This window comes from Micropterus salmoides, unplaced genomic scaffold (assembly GCF_014851395.1).
Source record: "Micropterus salmoides isolate LMB-PRFRI ecotype aquatic unplaced genomic scaffold, ASM1485139v1 Ms_hic_scaffold_16, whole genome shotgun sequence".
Classification (NCBI taxonomy): Eukaryota; Metazoa; Chordata; class Actinopteri; order Centrarchiformes; family Centrarchidae; genus Micropterus; species Micropterus salmoides.
In genome coordinates this window covers 28,357,620-28,369,139 of record NW_024040707.1, presented here as the reverse complement: position 1 = coordinate 28,369,139, position 11,520 = coordinate 28,357,620, and positions in this window count along the sequence as shown.

Genomic DNA, 11,520 nt, shown 5'->3' with positions numbered 1-11,520 from the left:
TTTAAAAGATTTAGTCACCTTCAGGCAGCAGCTATCTAATAAATAGTCTGATGTAGTTAATCTAGAGACACCTCAAAGTATAACAAGTAGGAGGAGAGTGAAGAGGTCTGCTTCATTTTCAAAGTTCATTTTCCTCTTGAGCATAATCAGTCCATGGAAGCCTGTTTGAGAGCTCAGTGCATTTTTATTATGTCTGAAAAAGCACAATCGTGATTATGTGGGAGTTGTTCAAGTTCAACATGATTTGCTCTCAGTTTCTCTCTTTTCAGAGATGGAAGGTGCTTTTGAGATTTTCCTCCACAGCCCGTAAAAAGCAAGAGACTCTCTGAGAGCTCAGGGTCGCGAGGTTTTGAGCCACTTCACTGTGGTAACAAACAGCTGCAGCACCCCCCCTCCCCCCAGGTCCAGACAATACCTCTCCTGTAAAACAAGGGCAAGGTTGCAGCCCTCCTGCATTTATGGATGACCCCCTCACTCTGTGTCACTTGTGACACTGTGTTTGGCATGCTGGGAACGAATAGCAGCAATGCTAGCGAGTGGCAATTCAGTCAGAGGCCTTTCTTGCGCTGTCCTGTGTCCATCAAAATTGCGGCACTTCACCTGGCCTGCAAGATGACGATAGCAGCCGAGGCTCTGAACGAGGGGGGACTCTGTGTTTTTAATGAGCTCTCAATGCAGAGAAAAGAGAAAAATATCATTTTTGTTTTCTTCCCTCTGTTCTATGTGCTTGATTAAAAAAAAAGCATAGAATATAAGCAAGACTTTCTAAATCATCAGCTGTAGCCGACCTCCCAAGGATTTGCTGGAGAGCACTTCTTTATTTCCTCTTTTTCATCTTTGTGTCGGCACTTGGGTCTAAATTATTGATGATGGAGCCAACTTTTAAAAGAAAGAACAGAAAAATTGATGGAGTCCCCATTGAGATGTTAATTCTTCCAACAACATAATGTTGTCTATGCTCTACGGAGCTGGATAATGCCCAATTTACCAAGTCACTCCGAGGCAAATGACATAACGCAGAGCTAATACGAGGGCACAGCTTCTTCTAAGCACCTGAGTTTTGGGAGAATCCAATATTTGTGTGACAACGTGATGTGGGCAATACAATGGGGTGATGAAAGAGCCGCTTGCTTGTAAAGAGAGTCCTTTCCCTCTTCAGATTAACTGCATGCTTTAACAAGATTGTGTGGGCATGTGGGAGGATGGGGATGTCAGCTGATCCACGGGCTGCCCTACATAGATAGAGAGAAAGGAAGAGAGCGTGGAAACTCAAAGCCTGCAACTCCAGTGCACATTGATATACCCTCACAAGCCCTCGACTGAAAAATATCTGTTCACACGGAAAAGAGTGATTCTGCCTTCAGGTGCTGCTTAAATGCTCCTACATTCACATCTCTGATTAGATCAATTCATTAAGCCTTGTGGAACGCAAAGTCTTTGCATGTGATATATATCATGTTTCTAAGTACAATGACTGATCACACACAACATATCATTTGGTTGGAGTGATAAGAGCGTTAGTCATGCTGAAGGTACCCAACTAACAGGTCTTACATTTTTTGTTACAGCGTGGTGCTCAGACAGATTTTGCTTGATTGCTGTTCTCGATTTAATAAAAATATGAGATCAAAAATGTGGAAATAATACAGATTATAATACAGACAACTGGTGTTGTCTGTATTATGTTTACATGTTTTCATTACATGTTTTCTTTGGAAATACAGTAAAATACTAATTGTACCCACTTATTTTATTTTTTTTTGCAGTGGCAGGTATGGGTTAAACCACTAGGGGCCCCCAGGGCAAAACTGAGCTGTGAGCCCCAGAGGAGACCGAGGTCTCAAAGTTCAAGAATAAATGTTCATTCTGAAATGAAAAATTAATCAAATTACCACAAACTAATGCCACCACAGTGAACTTGGTTCCTTTGGGGGGTGTAGGGGTAAATGACTGATTTCACTCCAGCCTTGTGTGGCGGCAGCTATTTTTGTTTAAAAACAGTAACTGGCACAGAAAACTGCAGAAGCCGAATGAAGGGGATCAAGCATGTAATTGATCTTGTAATGTATTCAGAAATGTGACGAATTTAATAAAAAAAACTCAGCATGATCAAGAGGTTCAAGGCCTGAGTATTCCCTGTATATTTACTAGCAAGTCATATCTTAAAGAAAAATAACTTACACTGTTTATGTAATAATAACAAAAAGTTATGCTTCAAGTTTCAAATTAGCAGTCTAACAGAATAATAAAAAATGATTGCTTGCCAAATTTAGACATAATTACCACTTAATTCTTTATTATGTTTTTCAAGTGTGGTAAACATGATATTGATATTTCCAACAGAACATGAAGGCTGCAGAAGACACATACGAGAAAGAGAGAGAGAGAGAGCCAGAGAAAATTCACTCAACCTGAGCAGGTGCATTTCCCATGACAGTGTGGAGGGTTTTCACCACATGCCAAATTTTCCCTATTTTGTGTCAACTAATCACGAAGTCCAAACACTCAAAGGAGCGCCTCATCAGCTCCCAATCCTACAGATGAACCCGTCAACATGCCACTGATATTTTACAGCAAGAGGGGAAGAATGAAAACAAAAGCAAACTTCAAATGAGCTCCACAGTTTTCTGACAGGCGGCTGAGGATCCAGCTCACACCTAATGAAACACCAAGGATGTCAAAATAACAAGCTTTACTTGGTTGTGGAACAGGGATGCTATATGGATTTCTTATTCTCACATAGTATAAGCTTTTGAGATAGACTCATCACATAGAGGTGACATTAAAGCGTAGGTCAATAATGAGCTTTCATTCTTAACTTTTAGCAATATTTAAAGGAGAGCATTTATTTAAAATTGGCAACATGGTTAGGGTTAGCAATTCAGGGCATCACCTCATGCTCTGAATTAGTTTGCTCAGTTTAACTTCCAGCTAATTCCTGATCCAAAGACAAACCAAAGGTGGAAAAGACTACAACTCCTCAGGTGTCTGATAACTTCAAATTGTTGTCTCTCAGCCTTATTTATATTCATTTAATTTTTCTCCAGTGTTAATTGCTTCTGTAACCAATTTTATGCAGAATGCAAACGTGAGCAATGAATATGCAATCCATTTCTAAACAGACCATTCTGAATTCTTACCCACATGGCCGTTTTGGAGATAACTGCTCTGACAGCTAGCAGTTTAGTCAGTCAATCTCAGGCCACAGAGGATGCATTGTTGAAATATTAATCGGCTCCTTCCTTTGCCATTCCCGAGTTCCTCTGAGCTGGGAGAGCTGCCACTTTAGCCTTTTCCGATTTACAATATGGCCTCTGGTCATGGAGGCCAAGGCCACGTCGGGACACCACTTCTGATGAGGAAATACAGTTGAATGTCTGACTGGACGACATATTTAGGACAGCACTCGATGAACAAACACATTTTTGAATTTAGCTCAAGTGTTGTTTGAGCCATATGCCTTGTAATATCCCCACAGTGTAATGCTGATGTCCTAATTCTGTCCTCCACAAAAGGGGACTACTCACTACTCATTTGCACTACATTTTACCAATGTAGTCCAGAAGTTTTTGTTGGTAAAAGACTAGTACATTTATTTAAAACTCACTGTGGGTGGCAAATGCAAAGTGCATAATATGAAGCAGTTGTTCTAAGTTGAAAAAAAACCATTTTAATAATGGAAATGGAGAATGTACAGTATATGAATGTGTCACAATCCTGGCCTGAGTCTGTCAGTGATTGTAATTATTTTGGTGTGTGTCTGAAAGTTTTGTCCGTTGTCTACCTGTTTCTGTGTTAAGGCTGAGAATTGTCTGCATCTGGATGTCAACGTGTCTGTACTACTACTACTTTGAAGTTATCCATATCTGCTTGTCATGTCTGGCTTTGTTTCCTCTCTTCGCCTGTCCCTGTCTTGATTACCTGATGTGTCAAACCTGGTGTCTCTCCTTCCCCGCTCGTTTGTTTCACTATATATGGCCTGTGATCAGTTCTATCTTTGTTGGATTATTGTCGTGTCGTGTTGCGTGGTCCTGTGCCTTGCCTCTGTTTCCTACCTATGCTGGTTGGGTTGTTTCTGTCTGGTTTTTGGATTATGCATTTGTTTGAACTCTCTCCTCTGTTATTTGTGCGTAAGCCTGTATTCCTCTGTTCACTTTAGTTTTGAATAAATTTCACAAACTGCATCAGCGTTTCCCTGCGTCTTGGGTTTGGGCCCAAAACTCTGTGTAAATGTATTCTAATCTAATTCACAATTACTATAATTATTCAGCTCTTTAGTGTAAACACTTACAGCATTCAAAAGTATACATTAAAGCTCCTATGTGTACAATTATTTTGTGATTATTAGGTAAACTAATGATTCATATGAAAATTGTGATTTGTATATTGTATACAACTATGAATCAATTCCCACACCTAATGATTGTCATGGTTTGGGGTTTGGTGATTCCTGTTTTATTTTGAAGTTTTCTGCCTCTTGTCTTGTCTGAACTTTGCTTCCAGTCTGTGTTGATTGTCTGAGTGTTTCCACCTGCGCCTTCCTTGTTTATCTGCACCCCCTCTTGTGTTTGTAAGTCTGCCTCCCCATTGTAGGTGTCACATTGTGTTTCATCTTTCGTCTAGCATGCCTGTCGGTTCTTTGTGTTTCCCGGTATTGGATACACTCTGCCTGTTTTTGGATTTCTGTTGGATTGATTGCATTTTGATTTACTCAGACTTGATTTCTGCCTGGCTCTTTCTTTGTATTTGTTTGCCTTGAGTTTTGGACTGCTCTCCTGTTTTTTCCTTGCCTGCCTGCTTCATAGTTAGTGTAAGTTTGTTCACCTTGTTTTGAGTACCAATAAATTACATTTTACTGAGCCCTTCACCCTAGAAGTGTGCATATGGGTCTTATCCCTTTTTATCCTGTTGCCACATCTGACAACACCTGACAGACGATGGCATCTTTCTAGCCTGCCAATGTGTTTCTGGTTGGAATACTGCCCAATGTCAATAAGTCAACGTGGAAGCAAAGAAATTATGCTGAATTTAGAGTTATTTCTTTAAGTCGATTTACAGCATCCTGTACAGCTGCCTTGGACTCATCAACACCTGTCACTTTTTAAAAATAATTAAAATAATTACAAGGAGTTTTTAACTGGTTATGAAACTGTCTCTATATGACCAAACAAGCTCATCAACAAATGATTGGCTATAGGTTTTCTAAATACTTGTCACCGATGTTCGAATTTACTGCATGCAGACTCAACATGTCCTCATACCTACATGCCAAAATATGCTGATTGTCAAGTGTCCCAAAATGACATATATGTACGTCCTACAAGACCATTTCCAAATACAACATGTAAGAGCTTTGGCAAGTAAAGCCTAGTTCAGTGGTTCTCAAAGTTGGGTCCGGGGACCCCCAGGGGTCCTTGAGGAGGTTCGAGGGGGTCCCCAGCAAAAAGGGAATCATTTATTTTCTCTATAATTCCATCCATAAGTAACATAGTGACTGAATGTATGACTTTTTTGGTCATGGATTTCATACACTTTCTGGAATAAAACATCTAAAAGCCAAAATCCTATCAGATGGGCGGTCCTGGGACATCTAGCCATTGAGAGCAGGCAGCTACTTTTCACCGCAAAACACTTTTTTCTCACCTCCAGCTCTCTCTGTTGCTCAGACGACCCCTGCTACCTGCGTGTGCTAATCCTTTCTTTCACCCATATTCTTTGTCTTTATAATTGCTATCTTTATAATAAACTTTATAACTTTACTGTTTCATGTGTAGGTTCGCGCCATTTCCCGTTTCACATTTCAACGTGTGTTTTCTTAACAAAACGTGGTTTGGAGACCAGCATTGGGTGACAGAGTGGTTGTCAGCTTGTGTAGTGTGTGACCCCCTAGCACCGATCAGTCACGTAGTGTGAACGCCACAATGACTTCAATTTTTCTGTCACAAGACGGCAAGTTGTGTAGTCTGAACAGCACGGTGATCGGCCGACGCTGAGAGTCGTATAGTCTGCATGAGCCTTAACAGTCCAGCGACAGGTGTACAGGACCTTAAGTACTTGATGTAAGTCATTTGACCTAAGTCGTGGTAAAAGTTGCGAAACAGTGATAGATTGGTCAGGTTAAGGCAACAAAACTACTTGGCTATGTTTAGGAAAAGATCGTCATTTTGGCTGAAATTACTACATAGGTCACATGATGTGAGTCATCAACAAAACGTTATTTGATTTATGATTCACATTAGCTGTGACATTTAGTTACTGAGAAGCAGGGAATTTTCTTTGTCACTTCAATTCAGTCAGTTTTCTTAATATCAGCTTTGCGAGGGCATTACACAGGGGAAGTGTGGAGAATACGTCTTGGGACTGACTAAACATTCTAAAATGGTGGTTCTAAAAAATAGTCTGGACTTGGAAGACTTGGAAGGGCTTGGTATAAAGCATACAGAACAGGATATACAGTACATTATTTTGGATCCCTTCCTCACTCACATAAAAGCGTAGACATCTACCAAAAAAGGAGTTCCATGGCGTGTCTCTAAAGGAGGTGAAACTCTGACACGATCTGTTATGTGAACATGTAATGCATCAAAAAAGAGGGCTCAATAGTGAGAAAATGCTTTCACTTCACTTTATGTGCATCTTCATTGACCTGACAGGTTTAGCTGAGGAGAGCCCCTGGCTTTAATGGCACCAATAGGCTATGATGTTGGGGTTCTAGGTGTGTGTGCATGTTTGTGTGTATAACCTTGTATTATAACCAAAACAAGAGAGAAGACAAATGAGTGCTGTACTCTTTTGCAGATTGAATCCAGCTGTAATGGCACAAGTAGTCCCCAAGTGAGTCAGTTTAATCAATGGAAGCATCACAGATGTGAGAGAGGAAAGGCTGTTCTTTTTAATGGCTGGACCAATGAGCTGTGTTACATTCATGCTGTAATATAGATAAGACATGCAAAGCTGTTCTTCCTCACTAAACCACTATCCTGTCTTTGATTTTAAAATGAGTATTCTATGAAACATGTTTGTGACAACTGTACAGCTTGGTCTGCAATATACTGAATGTCAGTGGGATACATGTGAAGGCTCTGAGTATGTGCGTGTGTGTGTGTATATGAGGGAGAATATTATGGCAGTGGTCCATTGCCTGCCACAGAATGATGCGCAAGGCTTTCAAGGGGCATTTCATAAAGATTGACACACCAAATGGTTTTGTTGAACGGACAGAAAATAGCCGTTGTCCTTTTGGTCTCGAGAAAGCAATCTGCTGTCAGAGAAGATGCAGCCTCTTGCACATTCCTCTTGGTATTCCTCTAGGTGCAATGTTTAAGATAATGTGTAACTAACATCATCAACAGAATGTGAAGAAATAACAGTTCTTACATTATTTCAAAGACATCCAGGAATTTTGTTGCAGAGATATCTACTGAAATGATCATGCTAACCTGCTAGCACCGGCCCATCTTTGTGCCTTGAGAGGCGGTAGGGAGTCACTTGGGCAGCTGTGGCTTAGAGGTAAAGAGGGTCGCCAAATAATTGGAAGATTGGGCAGTTCGATCTCCTGCTTTCCCCAGCCCACATGATAAAGTGACATTGTTGTGTGAGTATGTGTGTATGTATGAAGCTCTTGAAAACTCATCTCTTCCGAGAACACTTCCTCTTATAACACCTCTAACATGCACTTCCTGTGCTCTTCTTCTTCTATCCCCTACAATGATCTTGTATTGATTGCACTTTTTGTTAACTCTTTCTTCCTTCCCCATTGATGTAATATGTACTATGAGCTCTATTTATTGCTGCTCTTACTAGTATGTATTGTCAGTTGTAGATCTGTATTTGATGCTCTGTTGATGCTTGTATGTTGTTCCTTAAATGTAAGTAACAAATGAGTAAATGTAAATGTAGTTTTTCTTTCACCTTGCATGGTAGCCTCTACAATGAGCGTGTGAATGGGGTGGATGTGACATGTAGTTTAAAGCGCTTTAAGTGGTTGAAAGACTAGAAAGGTGCTAAACAAGTACGGTACATTTACATTTACTGTAGCTATAAGTCTGCCCTCAGCCCAAAATGAGAGGACAAACAATTAGACTTCCTTGCTCATAGTTGGCAACAGAAGCCTCGCGCTCCTCAACCTCTCGTTCCTCATGTATTGAACCAGCCAGTGTTATTTTGATTATTTTATAACAAAAAGGATTAATCCAGAGTCTCTCTTTGTATCTCCCTGAGAGAAGGGGGGGGATTGAGATATCAACCCCCAACAGACAGCTGAAGTTGCATAAAGGAGAGGGTGAAAGGTTTGCTGCTTGGGTAGTTTCAGCCATAAACCTACCGCCTCCGGTGAAGTTGAGTTAACAGACTCTATGCATGACATTAACCTTGTCCAGAGACTAACCTCAACCTGAACCAGGCTGTGAGGACCTCAGTAGCCATAAACTAAACAACCTCTAAACACTCCCAAGACCAAGAGGACAGGGTAACCATGGTAACGAAGTTCCTCTTTCAGATTACCTCAGACATCAAAGACCCCCTTCTTCAGTCTTGATTCCCTACCCCACCAAAGAGCCATTCATTTGACTCTCTCCCTTTTCACACCCAGTTGTGAAACTGTTCGGACACTGGTCCGAATTCCTTTGTGTGGACAAATGAATATTGTTTCCTTATAAACTTGTCTCATTACTCTGTTTAGCTAAATAATCTTTAAAAGTTACTTAGTAGTTCCTGCCACTTCAATTTAAGTAGTTCTACTCCCATGTTCTTATTTAGAAACAATGTTGGAAAGAAAGAATCCATAAATAAGATCATTTTGCAGTGCTTTTAATCTTCATCAATGCTCGCCAACATTTCTGCGTTTAATTTATGTTGTAACAAATGCTTTGTTCCCAGCGCCTTTATACACTCTTAGAAATGATATGATACAGAAATATTATCATTTGTTAAATAACCAGTTTTCCTAGCTCCTGAACAAAGAATTGATTATAAGGAAACTATAAGGAAATAATCAGTGGACCCTTTGTCCCCTCATGGAACCAGGGCCCCGCCCCCCCTAGAGAACAAAATAAGGATTATATGTCATTGTTTTAATGCCTCTCCTTGTGCTTTTTATGTATCACTCTGTATTTTATTGCTCATAATCTGATGCCATGTTTGTATAACTTGCTTATATATTCTTTAAGTAAGAAAATTTAACAGCCAATATTATCCAGGAAGTATTTAGTCAAGATGCTCTTTCATCTGCTGTGATCCCTACGAAATGTTTTAACTATTATGTTTAACGATTGACAATAACTTCAAACTAAGAACGGTATAACTGTTTATGACATAAGGTTTGATTGTGGAAGGTATTTGATTAAAAACACGCAAAAAGAACATATTAAAGCAATGGAGCGTGCTCCATGTCCAAGCAACGCCAAGGTGAGGTTTACATCAATGATGCTCGGTGCTCAAACGCAGTCAAGATGGACACAGTTTCCGAAATGTCACACTTCTTTATGTGAAAATGAAAGAGCTAGAGCTAGAGTCCAAGTCAAGTCTCAAGTCTCTGAGCTGGAGTCCAAGTCAGGTCTCAAGTCACTTATTGTTATAATGAATGTTGCATCACCTGCTGCATTCAATCCAGGCTGCTTATAACACAGCATAGCTATAAGGAATTCTGTAACTGTAACCTGTTTCCCATTTACAGAGCACAAATGTAAAGTGCAGTGCAATTAATGACAGCTTATTAACTAGCCTACTGTAAGTGAACACACCCTCTCAAACCCAGTGTAATGGTAACTAATGTTAAATAAAACTAACATTACATGATCAACAATAAACATGTAACCTGTTTTTCACAGTGCACAACCATGTTACAGAATCAGAAGGAGCTTTATTGCCAAGTTGTGTTTTACACATACGAGAAATTTGCTTTGGTGATAGACGTAGGCAAACATACAGTTGACATAAATAAATGTAGAAATATAGAAATATAGAATAGACAATGCAAGTTATATAAGAATGATACAAAGAATCGAGAAAAATAATACAACTATTTGCAGAGAAAGAACGTCGCGGATATTTACATGTGCATTATTCCGGGTTTGTGATTTGCAGACGTACTGCAACGGAAGAGAGTGTGACAATATGAAAATATACAACAACAAAGATTAACAATTAACAACAAATATGTGCAACGTGCCAGGTTTGTGCATGATAAGAAAAGAAATAGAAGATAGAAGCTGTTTTTGTGGCAAGAAGTTTTGGTCCTGAGTGACCGCAGCCTCTTGCCAGAGGGGAGAGTCTGAACAGTTTGTGTCCAGGGGTGGGAGGGGTCAGCTGCAATCTTTCCTGCTCGCCTCCGAGTCCTGGAGGCATACAGGTCCTGAAGTGATGGAAGATTGCAGCCAATCACCTTCTCTGCAGAGCGAATGATGCGCTGCAGCCTGCCCTTGTCCCTGGCAGTGGCAGCAGCGTACCAGATGGTGATGGAGGAGGTGAGGATGGACTCAATGATGGCGGTGTAGAAGTGCACCATCATTGTCTTTGGCAGGCTGAACTTCTTCAGCTGCCACAGGAAGTACATCCTCTGCTGGGCCTTCTTGGTGAGGGAGGTAATGTTCAGCTCCCACTTGAGGTCCTGGGAGATGATGGTGCCCAGGAAGCGGAAGGAGTCCACAGTGGTGACTAGGGAGTCACACAGGATGATGGGGAGGGTGGGGCTGGGCTCTTACTGAAGTCCACGACCATCTCCACTGTCTTCAGAGCGTTGAGCTCCAAATGGTTGTGGCTGCACCAGGTCACCAGATGGTCGATCTCCCACCTGTAGGCGGACTCATCCCCACCAGAGATGAGCCCAATGAGGGTGGTGTCATCCGCAAACTTCAGGAGCTTGACGGACTGGTGACTGGAGGTGCAGCTGTTAGTGTACAGGGAGAAGAGCAGAGGGGAAAGAACACAGCCTTGAGGGGAACTGGTGCTGATGGTCCTGGAATGAGAGACATGTTTTCCCATCTTCACGTGCGCATGTAGCCTAATGTACAATGCGTCTACAACTAATGACACTAACTCATGTGTGGCCGCGTGCAGCTGATGCGTAGTAGGCCTATATTTTACGTAGGTAAGTTAGAGATAACACAGGGAGGGGAATAACAGCCAGCTCATCAGACATTTCCTAAAAATAAACATTGTTCACGAGTCCCGCACCTCGAGTGTGAAGTCTTTCGAGGAGGAGTCTCAAGTTGAGTCTGAAGTCACTGTGTGTGCGACTTAAGTTGTGCTCTAGTCCGAGTCTCAAACTCGAGTTCCCATGTCTGAATGAAACCGTGCTATCATCTTGTTGCTGCTATTTACATTCACCCCAGACACAAATTCAAAAACTTCCCTGCGAAATGTTCGGGGTGTATACGTGTATGTATCTATTTATATAAATAACTATATTTATTGTTGTATTTTATTTTATATGTTTCAATATTGTAACTAATGTAATTACACGTGTGTGTGGCATGAAGGGACTTCAAACTTTCTTCTCGTTATACAACCTTGTGTTGTATA